Source organism: Dermacentor albipictus, chromosome 3, assembly GCF_038994185.2.
Source record: "Dermacentor albipictus isolate Rhodes 1998 colony chromosome 3, USDA_Dalb.pri_finalv2, whole genome shotgun sequence".
In the NCBI taxonomy this organism is placed as follows: Eukaryota; Metazoa; Arthropoda; class Arachnida; order Ixodida; family Ixodidae; genus Dermacentor; species Dermacentor albipictus.
Window position 1 is genome coordinate 124,711,510 of NC_091823.1, and position 15,726 is coordinate 124,727,235.

Here is a 15,726-nt window from a genome sequence, read left to right on the forward strand (position 1 = left end):
TTGTGTCTGTGCGCTTCTTGTTCAAAACATAACCAACGAAGCATAATTTAAGTGCTACTCTCCACACTTGTACAACTATTTCTTTCTTCCAGCAGGCCTCGGAACAGCAAAAATTTCCCTTTCCCCTAATACTTACATTCGCGTTCTCGTATGCGTATTAACTACTGACAAGATAGCTTATCTTTTTATGTAGATGGTTGCGGCTCAAATATTGCTGAATACGTGCAAGGACGACTAAGGCACTGTTTGCTGTCTTTGCTAAGATTTCGCTCGTGCAAGACGAAATTATGCACGCTTTTACGAGGATTGAAGTAGTAAAAAAGATAAGAAAAATAGAAAGCTTCTTTCTTCCTGTCTTTGTCAAAAATTACATAACGGGTATAGGCACATGCGAGCAAGCACCATTCTTCCTCAAATGAAATATGAGTGTTTACAGTTTCTGCTTCACCACACCTACATCGTCTACATTTTGTTGAAATGGAACGCGTAGTGGTTATGTTATTTATTTACTTATTTGGTTCTCGTTTCGCCGTTACTAGAATTCACACGCAAATCAAGCACACAAGGCGCGGTAGAAATTATCATTCCATACCATATAGACATTTGCAGGCGGAAGAACATTACAGTTTTTATGGTCCGAGGGCAAAAACGGGGACGCAAGGCGTCACCTCTAGAAGTAAATTATTAAATTTTCATTTTAACAAAAATTTCAGCTTAAGAAGAATGTTCACATTCTTCTCAACTACAGCAGGCTGCGCCGACTCGTTACCGCTATGGATGGATGGATGATAGTTATAAGCGCCCCCTTTGGAACAGGGCGGTGGGCCGCGCCACCAAGCTCTTTCTATTATACTGCTTAATGTCCTACCTAGGGAAAAAATAAAAATAAGAACCATAACTAACTCCCACGAATTTCCTGACCCCCTATTGTGAACTTTGCTGTTGTACTTTTCCGTTTTTTGTCGTTTCCCTGATTTTCTTCCACCAATCTTCCAATCACCTCTTACTAATCTCTATTTTGGACATGTATACTTTTCCACTGCTCTCGCTGAACCCAAGCGCTTCAAGGAGGCCAGTGGTGCCTAAATCGACCACTGCGTAGACGTCTTCTCATTCTAATAAAACATGCTCCATAGTTTCCCTAGCTTTACCACACCAAGTACATGCTTCGTCTTCCTTGTTATATCTCGCTTTATAGGTGCGTGTTCTAAGGCATCCCGATCTCGCTTCGAAAAGTAATGAGCTTCATTTTGATTATCATAAATTGTTTCTTTCCTGATTTCGTTTTTTTTTCGCTTAAGTAGTTACTCATGGCATGTTTCTTCTCCATTGCCGTCACCCATCAGATTTTTTCAGCCTCTCTGCCTTTTCGCTTGACGTTCTTTGTTGCTGTGTTACTCACCATACAGGTCGCGTACTTGCTGGTAAGCTTCCTAGTTCTTCTCCTCCACTGTGAATCAGTGTTATTCCTGTAGAAACACCTGGAACACTCTCCCGGCCCATTTAATTTCTCCCATATTCCTCAGTTGTTCTTTGTAATCAATTTTAATTCGAGCTTCCCTTACATCAAAACTTGTCCAGCCCATATCACTCTGCACAGCTTCATTTGCAGTCTTCCTGTGAACTCCTAATGCGAGGCTTCCCAATGACCTTTCGATGCCATCGAGTCCTGATAGTAACCCTGATTTCAAGCAAACAACCGCATTTCCAAAGTAAGTCCTGGAACAAATAAATCTTCTCAGATACCATGAAGCACCTGGTACCTATGGTATCCCTATAGGGTGCTCTGTGTTTCATTATGGCCGCATTTCTCTTCCCCTCTACTGTGGTTGTTATGGATGGACGGATGGATGGATGGTATGAGCATCCCCTTTGGAAAGGGGTGGTGGGTTGCGCCACCAAGCTCTTGTAATATTATTACCTAACGTCCTACCTATGGTAAAAAAGAAATAAAAGATAGAAAAACCGCGATGAATTCTCATAACCAAAGTTTCTGGACCCCTACTGTGATCTTTGTTTTTGCACGTCTCCATTGTTCGTGGTCCCTTTTCCTAAATGCGCCACTTCACGGCAGGCGTTTCATCACTTTCAATTTACAAGGAATCCTGGAATAGTAGCGTCATCGTATGGGCGGGCTCGGAGAACCGGGCAGGTATGTGTGTGCGTGTGCACTGGCAATCAGTCGGCAGGGGTTGCAGAAGCGTACTCCTGCTACAATTATTTGATGTTGCCAAAGTGTTTCCCCTTTAAAATGAGCGGCGACTTTGTATATCCGTCAATGGCTGGACGAACAATATTCCTCAACTGTCGCAGGTATGGGACCCTGACTTCAGCCTTCCCGCATGCGCCTCAAGAGCAGGAAAAAGGGCTTCTCGAAGATACAAACTGATGACAGATGGTTAAGTCGTAGCATCACTTTCAAATATCTTGCTGGAGGAGGCCGAGGGAGGACTTGTTTTGCCAAAGGAAGAAATTGGGGAGACTATTGTTTTTAAAGATTCCCCCTTCATTTAGTAGGACGTTATTGATGGCTAGTTGGTTCATACATGAAGGGAGGTTTACAGTGCGCGAAAAGACGAGGACAATTGAAACAAACACGCAACACACCACAGGCGCAGACTGTCAACCTTTTTTCTTGAAAATCAGAGCATAGCCTACTTCAACAATATCCCGGGCACATGACCCCATCGTTTCTCACATTTGTGCAGATAACTTAAGACAATTGTGCAGACTAACTGTAACACTGGGCCGAATAAATATGAAGACAAAAAATAAAACCGAACCAAGCTGTTGTACGCACGAACATTGGGCGGTCAAAAAATGAAGATGGCACATGTCATAACAGTAACCGAAGTGTAGGCGAGAAGTGAGGCAATGAAAAAGCACGATGGTACCTATAAAACGTGGTTACAACAAGGTCAACACTGGTGACGTCACTAGTGTTGACCTTGAAGAAAACTGCCGTCGAGTTGAGTAGAGAGGTCTGAAAGCCGCAACCACATTGCGCTAGCTGCTGCAAGCTATCGCTTCACAAAGCTTTTCTGGGCATATGAGAGGCCGCTTGATTATTATTGTGATTATGTGGAGAATTTCACTTCTGGTGCGTCTGTGGTTTTAGACATTATCGAGTGGTAGGGTACAACTTATTATTATTATTATTATTATTATTATTATTATTATTATTAGTATCGCTGTTGTTGTTGTTGTTTTTATCCGCGTGCTGTAGCCAACACATTCAGTACATTTGTTCTGATATAATAAGGAGGTAGTACAAATACAAAAGGCCGGCAAACCACTCTCATTTCAAAGGTGAAAGAGTGGATTCGATCTCGCATTGCTGCAAGAAATCAGAAATAGGTATATACACAGGCACAAAAGACAGAAGTATGGATTTATAGGCACTATAAAGCTGGTGACAAACCACCTCTTCCCCCATAACTCGTGCTGATGTACCTGAAGCGTGGGAAGAAATAGGCTTACGCCTTTAGTTATGTCTATTAATATGCAAACGACTGTGCAAGTATTTTTCGGAAAGAGCAAATCTCCTTGCGCGACATTGTGTGGAAATTACGAAATAATAAACTCGACAACGAAACAGAAAGTAATATGATAACTTTATTTAGAACAGTGTATCCTTACATATGTCGTAGAAGAATGACTAGCACTTGGATACACCTACTGAATACGAACACAATAAATGAAGGAATAAATAAATAAATAGGAAACAAGCGTACATAATTATTCAGTCATGTTACAGTAGACGAGCTGTCATATTTCAAGATATCTCCTATTGCCCTTGAGTTTACCTATATGAGATGCCATTGTTGTGTTCATTTGCACTCTCAAGTGAACGGGCCCAGACGATACATTACTCATTGCTACTCGGTAATCTTCATTAAGTGAGGAACGAGCATACTACAAAAAGAAACTACTGGAATACCGGACAAAGGTGAATGCACAAATGCCCGGAAGTGTGGTGTCAACGACAAATGAGTGCCCTAATTCTTAACTGCACAGAGGAGCCTTGCTTGAGCGTACGTAGTCTTGCCTTATCGCTAAACTACGCGAGAATGAAGCGCATAAAAAGAAGCAATACTTTTAGGCTTATGTAACGCTTTACTGCATCAACGGTAGTCCGTGAGAGGTAGGGTTGTCCACAATCGCAAACTCTTATTACGAATACCGGCGTACCAAGAAACGTTATAACGAAGAGTAATGCTACACACTTGAATCCATGTTTCTGCACTTTAATAGCTAGTCTTCTCTCGTTCATCCGTGGAACTTGCCCGCGACCTTGTGCAGCAGACCCGTGTGTCCATGCTGCGAGCCGTAGGTAGGGGCATAGCCGGAGTGCTGCACGGGCCGCTGTATGTACGTCGGATGGCCACCGTAGAGCGGCTGTAGGTTGTGTCCGTAGCTTTGCTGGCCGTAGCGATGGTGCCGTTCGTGGCTTTCTTCGCTGCTGCGGTCGCCTCTGCCGTAGCTGTATCCGCGGCCACCCGTGTTCCATGCGACGCCGCCATAGCCTCCGGCGGCCACCTCGAGGACGAGCATGGCGATGATGAAGCCAGCGAGACGCGTGTTTAATCCTTTGGTCATGTTATGTAGAAAGAACCTACAAAAGAGAACAGATAGGTCATGCAGGAACGCGCCTCAGCTGCATAAGCCACATTTAGTCCAGGTTTGTATAGGTTACGTTTTAATAGTTACGAACGCTCTTGAGTCGCATGGAAGCGCAAATACTTTGGTTTTTGAATTCGCTTTTCTAAATATTTGCGTTTCTTGATGCTTGGGATTCTATAACAAAATTAAGAAAACTTATCGAGAGTTAAATCTGCGAAAATGGCATGCAGTGCATACAAAGAATGATAAACTGGCTCCTCTGTTTTTAACCTGAAGTGTAGCTAAAGGAGAGCATCTTCTAGTGACATTTGTCCCAGCCCATGCTTTATGCGTGTTCTTTTGCTCCCGCCCTCCTCGGTGACTATGGAGAGCAAACTGAATAAAAATTTATCCATATCTACGTATAGTTCATCGAATACCTGACATACATGAGCTGGAAATATACAACTGGTCCTTTCGGCAATATTCCAACAAGATTCAAGGCATTCTCAATCATTCGTATGAACCCAATTTTCGTAGTTATCTCTTATGGCGGGTACAGAGCAATGAAAAATGTGTTTTCTAGGTAACAGTTGGAGCGTTTGTGTTTAAAGAGGTAAATCTACCAAAATGTCTCTGCGTAAATAGCATAAATAATTTGCAAATGGGATTTTATTTAAAAGCAATATACTCAGCAGAGATACGTCGAAAAAAAAGTGTTGCGAAGTGTTCGCTCAGTACTTATGCCGGCCCAAGAAGATTTCAATAGTCAACTTAAAATTAAGCGAAAAGAGAACACTGTTTCTAAAAAGGATTTGGACATGTTTTTATTTTTATCGCACAAATTTTATCAGCTTGCAGTTCTCGCGCTACATGCAAAACTAAAGCTTACATGGCGTTGCTTCTGCTACCAAAAGGTATGCAATAAGATGCAATAAAGCGCGCACCACGACGTCATGGGTGAGTCACTACGTAGACTTGGAATGTACAAAGCGCTGCCCTTGACAGCAACAGTGACAGATAAACTATGAAAATATGTTGCCAGAATACTTCAAACGATAAGAAGTTCCACAAGAAGCTGCAAATGAAATATACACTTGCGCTTGGATGCAGATAAAAAGTCCACCGACGATTACGTTACTCACTGATGCAAAATTTGAGCGCCACTGTATACGTGTTTCCATTTCGTGATATACTGGCTGGCGCAGACAATCTCTCTCGTGCGGTACATTGCAGATGGAGCGAAGTGAGGCACGACTGCATCGCTAATCGAGAGATTGAGAGGAAGTGCGCGGGCCAAGTGTGGGCGCGATTCACAGCAGCCGCCGCAGGCAGACCTCCGCTCATGCAGCGCTTTGTTTTGACGCGCTCGCCGCATGCCTTATCGATGGCGTCATCGGGGAACAGACGACGCGCTCGAGAATATGGCGCTTTCTCGGAGCGATCGTCGCAGCAGAACGTCCCATACGCACCGGCGCTAAAACGTGCGCGTAGTGCCGCTGGCACGAGAACGCAGCTGCGGCAGAGCTGCCACATCAACTCGCGGGGAGCCGTTCCCGCAGTCACGTGGCAGCATGAAACTTTCAGCTTCTCTCTGTAGGTGCGAGATGTAGCGCGCTGTTTCCTTCGCATGCTCATAGGTCGGCGCCTGTTGTATACTTTCTTCGTCCTTCGTTCTGAACGCTAGTCATGTCTCATGAAGATGACGACGTCGTTGCCAATGAGGCGTCACCGCATTCGAAAGTCAAGGAGAACGAGGTACTGGGAGCCGCCTCCCCGTCCTTGTATTCAGGGTCCGTTTCGCGTTACAGAATCGTATATGGCGCACTGTCTCCAAAACCTTTCCACCAGGACGTCTCGGTTTAGACTCATCGTAGTAAAGAAACAATCTCAAACCATGCCAATGGAAACAAGCGCCAACGAGACCAGACCAAGCAAACCAAACAAGCGCGAGCGAGAGTTGACGCGAGCAAAAGAAAGAACGAAATGAGCGGTCCGGCTGAGGCCACATAAGAGTGCACATCGAACGGTCGAGCGGGTACGCGTGTTACCAGTTTCCCACGCGCACGTCGCTGAACGGGCCGCTCTCATTGATCTCCACCATTCGCAGCTCGTTTCTTTCACATCCCGGTTCGCGTTCACTCTTTCATCCTTCGATGTGGTGCCCGTCCGCTCGCTTACGCCAGCGCCGATGCCGACGCGCGCCGTTGGAACATGCGCCAAGGCCGGCGCTCTAAAAGTGGAAACAAAGCCGGATACTCACCCTACGCGACCTCTTCTTGACCAATGTGTACGGACTGAGTTGCACCGCAATGCTGAAGTGAACATATAAAAGGAGCGCCGTAATAGGTTTCGCAGTCTTCCGTTCTACGTGCACGAATTTGAGGCCAGCCCATCACGGGTCATTCATATCGGCGCTCACGCACGCATGACGACGTAATGGATGCGTCGTCATGAGCTTCTAAGAAAGACTCCGGGCGAGAAAGAAAGAAAATTGAAGAGGACGCACGCCACGCAAAAATGAACGCGAGACGACCATTTTCCACGGTATGGGAAAGGCCACCGCAAACGATCAGGGTTTACCCTGTACGGACGTTAGTTTGTGCGGCTGCTTGGGGTTCACTAGTGGGACATCCATGATTGCTGCCCACCTTGCGTACATTGGTGCAAGAAACCAACGCAGTAAATTTTTCCAGAAATGGAGTAATATTTTTTTACGTAAATCATTATACGTCACAAGCTCAGCCCCAGGCTCCTTTAAATCGGCTGAAATGGGCAATTTTTCGTCGAAACATCTTTCGCAGAATTCAATCTGTCCCTTTAGCAACGCTGACTGCCTTTGTGCTGTCCACATAATGCGTGCTACCATCATTTGCTTTCCTCTGGTGAAGATAGAAAAGTGGATTATAAAGTTCTTAAATAAATAGATTCTGCAGTTTTACGTGCGTGCCAACACCATGATGTGATAATGAGGCATACAGCAGTGGGGGCTTCTGACTATTTTCGACCATATGTTTTTTTTTTTACCGTATACGCAATGCACGATACACGGCCGTTTTTGCACTTGGCTTCCATTGAAATGCGGCCGCCGAAGCCAGCATTTCATCCCGCACCCTCGGGCATAGCGGTATCATGCAAGCGACTTCCAAAGCTCATGACTAATGGCACGAATTCGTTAGCGTGGAAACCTGAGTTGACGAACTTCCCCTTGGGGTATATATTATTTTGTCACGTAGTAGTGGCTCTAAAGAACGCAGCAGCAAAACTGCGAATGACGAAACTAACGTTTTATTGGGCGAACCTGTGCCCTGAAAAACAGGCTTTACTCGAAGAATAACGATAGCGGCGAATACAGTCGGCAATCGTCAAAATCTAATCAGCGGGTCAAGCGCGGCGGCTTTTACAATGTGTCATCGAAGGTTCCAGAGTAATCAGTGGTGCCTGCGTGTCTTCCAGAAAGTACTACACAATTCGCGACGCGCATGCATGCAATAAGATTGCACATGGTTTGGTGACAACAGACAATCGATGGAATCGTCCGATAACATTCGAGAAATTTCCGATACATGTTGGCGCATTCTGCGCAGAGCGATAACATTTGTTAGATGGTGAAACGCGGTCACCTGATAAAAAAGTACACGTGTCAATATTGAAGATTGTTCATGGGGTGAAGACAAAAACCGCACGAAGAGCAAAATGTATTGTTCCTGACATCATCTAGGCCATAGGTCACTCTAGGGATTTACGAAACTAAATGCATATCTTTCAGTCTTACATTCCTTTGTTGTTGCCACTGTGCCTTTACGTAACTTGTTGGTTTAAAGGGACACTAAAGTGAAAAATGATTTCTTCTGCATAAGTAAATTACTGTTCTACAACACCATAAACACCACTCTTACAACGATAAGACGTTCGGTAAGCCAGAAAAAGCGCAAGAACGAAATACGGGTGGCGACGCCTACTTGAGTTCTCGCACCTGGGGTCTGTCGCATCTTGGATTTTGATGGCATCGTCTAGGGCCAACTAATTATATATAGCGGTACAGATTGACTACATTGTGTTCTAAGGAGGCAAATATTAATCATGGCAAGTTTAAGGAACCTTTACTCAGGCAAAGCGGCCCAAATGCGAAAACATACTTTGGAATGCCTGACGTCACGCTGACGTACCGTGGCTGGGGTTTCGGCGCGAAATTCAATTACTGATACTTGGAACTTCATTTTCTCATCTATTAATCAAAATACTTTTTTAATGACTGCCAGCAGGGTTCTCAAACAATGCTCCATTAGTCTAAACTGATTTATTGTTTCACTTTAGTGTACCTTTAATGAGCAACGAGCGCGAAGCTGAAAGGAACGCGTAGATTTGCTTTATTTTTGTGGTTATTTAATATTTTCTGTTAAGCTACAAATTCCTATGCATGCGCCTTATGACACATAAACGTGTAGCAATGTTTTACCCGAAAGGATAGACTGATGGACTTACAAAGAAAAAGAAAGAGAGATAGACGGAGTCACGGTGTTACTAACAAGTGAGGGTTTTATTGCACGTGATTGATATATATGCCATCCCACAAAACGTCACCGCGCAACACAGAATGAAAAGCGCACAAACGAAACAACCGAGCAATCCATTCGTCATAAGCTATTATCAAAAAAGAAATAGGATTTCGTTTTCTGAGATAAAATACAGACGGACAATTGACGTAATTAGACCTTCTGTTGTTAGTCTCGACGGTATCTACGGTATCTCTGGACTGCTGATCAGCGTTCTGGGCCACCGTTTGTCTGTAGCGCAACGAGGCTCTTATCTGGCGCGGGCGCAATGTGCCTCAAAGTGATCCTTCATGACAACTTTGCCAACTTTATTCTGGCGTTCCCGTAATCGCCCATTAGGACACCTGGCCATGAGGTGTCCTAACCCTTTTCCACAAGATAGCGAAAACGAGCACGCTACACATTCGACACAAGCTGCAAACAGTCTCCAAACTAGTGCTTTTTGTCACGTCCACCATGGAATGTGCATACGAGTGTTCACTCTGACGTTTACGCACGAAGCCCACCGTTTGTAAGGGGCAGAAGTTACGGAGAATTAGCAGCAGGAGTTACGATCCTAGACGATATAGGCCTATATTCTTCCCTACACATCAGTGCATTCCAGGAGAGTAAAACGAGACACCATTCATTTGTATTGTGAAAACGCCCTTGAAACTTCTGCCTGCACTTCCTTCACGGAAGATTTGAGAACCAATTTCCGCGCTTGATGGGCGCTAATTATTTGACGTATCTATTAGCGGCTTTGGCTGGCAGCAGGATAAACAAATGTGAAAAAAAAATGATGAAACAAATTTTGAGGTTTACTCAACAAAACGACGATGTGATGATGACGCACGTAACATCCGGAGTAATTTTGAGTACGGAGTAATTTTGACTAACAAGGTTTCTTTAACGTGCACTTAAATCTAAGTACACGAGGGCTTTTACATTTTGGGTCCATCGAAATGAGCGGTAACTGCGGCCAGTATTGAATTCGCGACAAATGCAAAAAACGACAGACGCGATTCGGATGCGCACGTGCATTTACTCGACGAAGGCAGGGTGGTTAACCAGCGGTAGTTCCGGTTGGCTACCCATGGGGCGAAGGGTTAAAGGGGGATAAAAAGAGAAACATAGTGGAAGGGGTATATAGAGAGAAAGAGAGACGTGCACGAACAAACCGCGTACTCCATAGAGCGGTAGGGGCTGGCATTATTAGTCTATCGTGAAGCCCCGTATACCGAACCTTAATAACGCGACTAAGGCCTTCAGCGCGGACGTTATTTGGGAGCATTGACCTAAAGCTTTGAGTTGTGTTAGTGGACGATGGTCCAACTCGTCCAGTACTCAGCACATAACTTGTCTCTCGGCACTATACCGCTGGCAGACACAGATACTATATGCGAGCGTCCCATCGCTGTCGCATCTGTAGTACCTGGCGTTGTTGGTCATTCCAATAAGGAAAGCATATGAGTTCGCAAATGCAACGCCTAGCTACAGACGGTAGAACATGGTCTTTTCACGTCATGGTAACCCAGACGGTAGGTGCATCTGTATGTCCGGAGTCAACGAACGCAAATGGCGCATGGTGAAAACGTTCGAGTCCCGCAGAGGTAAAATAAATTCACGGACATCAATCGCAGCCCAGCCGCAGCGTCTGCCCGCAGCGGAGATGAAACAGGCTTCAAGCACTTAGCAAAGTGAAGCGAAAAGTGGCATGCAACATACAGAACAGCCTTCGTTTTCAAAAGAAAACGCACAAAACAAGCATCCCAACCACATAATTCATGATAAGGCACTCCTGTTGAAAACGCGAAGCGCGTAGTGCTCCCCCCATACCTTTCCACGTAAAGATTGCTGTTACGCATGTTGCCGCGGTGACCGCAGCTTGCGACATGGGGAGGGAGGAGACGAGCCTTTCGTATATGAAAGAACCAGCCTAGCAACTGATTTCATCGTTGTTGTAGCACCGCTATGGGTAGGCAACGGATACTTATGACTCCCGAGGAGGAACGTGAATACGTGGAGCGGCAAAGGGATAAAGAAACAGCAAAACGACCAGCGCTTGCATGCTCCCAAATTACCATTGCTACTACTACTCTAAATTGCCACTGCTAACATTGCTATAAAGCAATACAGCATCGCATACTCCCCTCGGCAGTTTCAGAATTGTTTTTCTGCAGCTTCACCGCACTTCCACTTTCACAGGACGGGGATGGCGAGTCAACTTTTTTTTTGTAAGATTACTGGTCGTAGTTTCCGCGTATGTCCAAGTAGTCGCGAACATTTAGTGTGCACATCATCGCAGTATTTGTAGCTGAATACACACGAGGCCCGCCCCAATAGTTCATGCAGTGAGTCAGCAAAAAAAAAAAAAGATGCAAAAATGCAGCGACGCCACATTCTTGCCTTCTCCACTCATAGCGATGTCACTCTCTTACTCTCTCCCCTCAAGAAGACGTGGCTGACCTCTAGTACGAGCCTTACAGCTTTATCTCAAGGTAGAATTTCATGCCTGCACTTTTTACGCAACCCTTTATTATTTTTCTAAATGGAGATTGACGAGCCCGAAACAAATTTCTGGTGAAATTTTACAAGAATGGCGCGGATTCACGAAATGTTGCGATGACCTAAGCGACAACCACATGCGCCCGAGAGTCACGCAAAATCGACAAGTGACGTGAGTGAAAGGTAGGACCTGTCACTCTGTCGGGTCATGACATGAAGCATCCACATGGACGTGACATTGGTAAAATGAGTAGCCACAAATTTACATTGCTGTCCAAATAAATACAATCGCACGTCACTAAAAAAAAGCACAAACGTACCACGAGGCCAATGCCTTAACCAAGATCTATTGTCATCGCCACTGAAAATTCATTCCATGCCACGAACGTGAAATGGAGTGGCCAACATCTGGTAAGCAAAACGGAAAACACTTTCGTGGCTCCCGGTGGCCTCTTAGACCTAAAAGCATCAAAACGAACAAGCAATCTGAATAAAACCGCAATACAACTCTGATACTTTGTCTTTAGCATAAGACGAGACGAAGTGATGGCTGATTTTGCAATTTATATTTGAAACGCGAGAGCGTTAAGGGTCCCCTGTTGCAGAAAATCTAGCACCGGCTTCGGCGAAGTTGCCCATGTGCGAAAATTTCCGTTTATATTTAGGTATGTGCATATGTCACGCCTTGCAATATGACATGTGGTATATGCGGGCTATACTGTCACACATGCTATCACTAATTGCTCATACCACGTCTTTCATTCTTCACAAAATTATTTCTCGGAATTTTGAGAATGACAGCCCACAAACAAATGTAGTGAAACAAGATCCCGACAGCGCATGTCTTTTATGTTTAATATTCTCACACCGAAATATTAAAAGTGTGAAACAATAAGAGAAACTTGAAAAATAATTTAATTATCTGGCGCGGCTGTTCACTACCTCCGGGATCGGCCCAAGCAAAAGGCCGCGTTTGTACCAGCAAGCTCGCCTTGGTGCATAGCGTCCGCCGGCAACGTTTCCCTGTAAACATTACATTCACATAAACTGCATTTTACGGGAAGCGTGAGAAGCAGTCAGGCATCTTAGAATGTATCGGTGTTCGACTCGCAGAGGCGATCCTTGCGAGTTCCCCAATTTTCATCGCCTGGACTTCCGAGGATTAGCTTCGCCTGGACTTCCGACGGGATTAGCTTCGGCTCATCGCTCGTGCATTGTCGCCGTCACACGAAAATTGCGTGCATGTGGTCGCGCCTTCATCGAAAGGATGCCCTAACGCAGGCAAGTGTGTTCAAGGGGGTCCAGCGCTTTCTAGAAGGCCGTCGGAACCGCAAGGACCGTGCAACATCAGGACACCCGTCCACCTCATGCGATGATGAAAACATCTTAGTGTGTTTTCTATAGTGCTCAGAGAGAGAAAATAATGTAGAGAAAGGCAGGGAGGTTAACCAGAGGTAGTTCCGGTTGGCTACCCTGCGCAGGGGGAAGGGTTAAGAGGGATAAAAAGAGAAACAGTAGAAGGGGGAGATAGAAAGAAAGGGAGACAAGCACGAACAAAGCGCGTACACTACAGAGCGGTAGGGGGCGGCATTCTTAGAGTCTGTCGTGAAGCCCCGTGGACCGCAAGAACCTTACTAGCGCGAGTAAGGCCTTCAACGCGGATGTTCTTTCGGAGCATTGGCCTAAAGCTTTTAGTTCTGAAAGTGGACGATTGTCCAACTGGTCCAGCACTCTGCGCATCACTTGTCTCTCAGCACTGTATCGCGGGCAGACACAGATAATGTGTGCGAGCATCTCGTCGATGTTACATGTGTCGCACGTGGGGCTGTTGGCCATTCCTATGAGGAAAGCATAGGCGTTTGTAAAGGCAACGCCTAGCCACAGACGGTAGAGCATAGTCTGGTCACGTCGGGGTAATCCAGGCGGGAGGTGCATCCGTATGTCCGGAGACAACGAACGCAACCGACACACTGTGAAAACATTCGAGTCCCACAGGGGCAAAGTACACTCACGGGTCATCAATCGCAGCTGAGCCGCAGCGTCTGTTCGCGAAAGCGGAATGAAGACTCGTTGACCACTTTCATGTGCAGAACGGGCGGCTTCGTCGGCGTGGTCATTCCCGCTGATGTTACAATGTCCTGGAAGCCACTGAAAGATTATGTTGTGTCCCTTGTCATAGCTTTGGTGATATATGTGCCGAATTTCTGAGGCCAGTTGTTCATTGGGTCCGTGGCGCATTGCGCTTCGTATGCACTGAAGGGCTGCCTTGCAGTCACTAAAGACTGTCCATTGTTGCGGTGGCTTCTGCTTAATGAAATCAAGTGCAGCACGGAGCGCCGCGAGTTCTGCACCCTGAGCACCCTGTCATAGCTTTGGTGATATATGTGCCGAATTTCTGAGGCCAGTTGTTCATTGGGTCCGTGGCGCATTGGGCTTCGTATGCACTGAAGGGCTGCCTTGGAGTCACTAAAGACTGTCCATTGTTGCGGTGGCTTCTGCTTAATGAAATCAAGTGCAGCACGGAGCGCCGCGAGTTCTGCACCCTGAGCATTGGTCACTGAGCACTATAGTGCTCAGTGACCAATGAAAACATGTTAGCATGATATCAAAAACATTTGGTTTAGGAAAATCATCTGTTCGCCGTATTTAAGCTGAAAATTTGCAAATAACAAGGGCTTGCGAAATGTTGGGGCCAAAACTTCTGACTCCTGAGCGGAAGTAGTGATGCAGAGAATGTTGCCTCGATTGGAAAATGTCAGACGACAGCGATAAATTCTCGCTATGGGTTGTCACCCGTGATGAAACTTGAATTTGCGAATACGATATTGATCGGATGTCGCGGAGCAAAAAGTGGGAAAAGAAAGACGAGCCAAGCCACAAGAACAAAAAAAAATGCTTGGGACAACAACGCAAAGAAAAAGAATTATGGGGTTTTACGTGCCAAAACCATTTTCAGATTATGATGCGCGCCGTAATGGACTCCGGAAATTTCGACCACCTGGGGTTCTTTAACGTGCACCTAAATCTAAGGACACGGGTGTTTTCGCATTTCGGCCCCATCGAAATGCGGCCAGCGTGGCCGGGATTCGATCCCGCGACCTCGTGCTCAGCAGCTCAACACCATAGCCACTGAGTAACCACGGCAGGTAACAACCCAAAAACCGGTCATATTGATCGTGTGCGTTGACTGCCTTGAAATTGTGCATCACGAATTTGCACGTGAAGGTCAAACTTAATGCAGCTTTCCACGTGAAGTTCCCGAAGTATCTGAGAGATTGTGTGCGCAGTGTGAGGCCAAATTTGTCCAAAGAAGGCCGCTGGATTCTGCCCCACGATAACGCACCTGCAGACTCTGTATTTGTAGTAAATAACAAATTACTAAGTAAATAACAAGCATGGCAGTCGTTTACAGGACGACGGAATCTTCATGTGAGTAATAGTTGCCAGACAAAGAATGTCATTGGAGCCAACGTTCCGACAATAAGACTTCTTTTCGTCAGAGCAGTAACTGCTTTCCTTAGCAGCGTTTATGTACACGTAGCTCGTCATACCCGCCGATGATGAGGGAGGAGGTGGAGAAAAAGCTGGTGCGCTAAGTAGGAAGCCGTCGGAACATATCGCATTTCTTCTGTTGGAAGAAAAATCACGAAGTACCACGTGTTTTTTCACGACTCCCAGCGCCTTGCATACTGACATTGTTTTGTTAAATCAGGGTGCGGCATTTCGCCATTTGAGTTACTCAGGATTATTGGAGCTGTAACACGAGTTCTAATCGCCATTTCCAAGGAAACCATAGCTGATTTCTATTCCACAAGGCGTTTCTGCTTTGGACAGCACTGATAGCATTGTGAACTCCTTATCTCAGAACAATAGGCTTTGCTGGTACACGCATTTATGTATTATACAATAAAACGCGCTTATCGTCGAAGATAGAGTGTGGTAAATTCTGCTGTTCAGGTGATGAGGCGCAACATACCCTAGGAGTAAGATTTCGTAACAATTGTGAGCTCAATTTCGGTGCATCTACCTGGAAATTGCATCAAGTTTTCAGCGAGAGTATTATTTGTAATTCCCAAATATT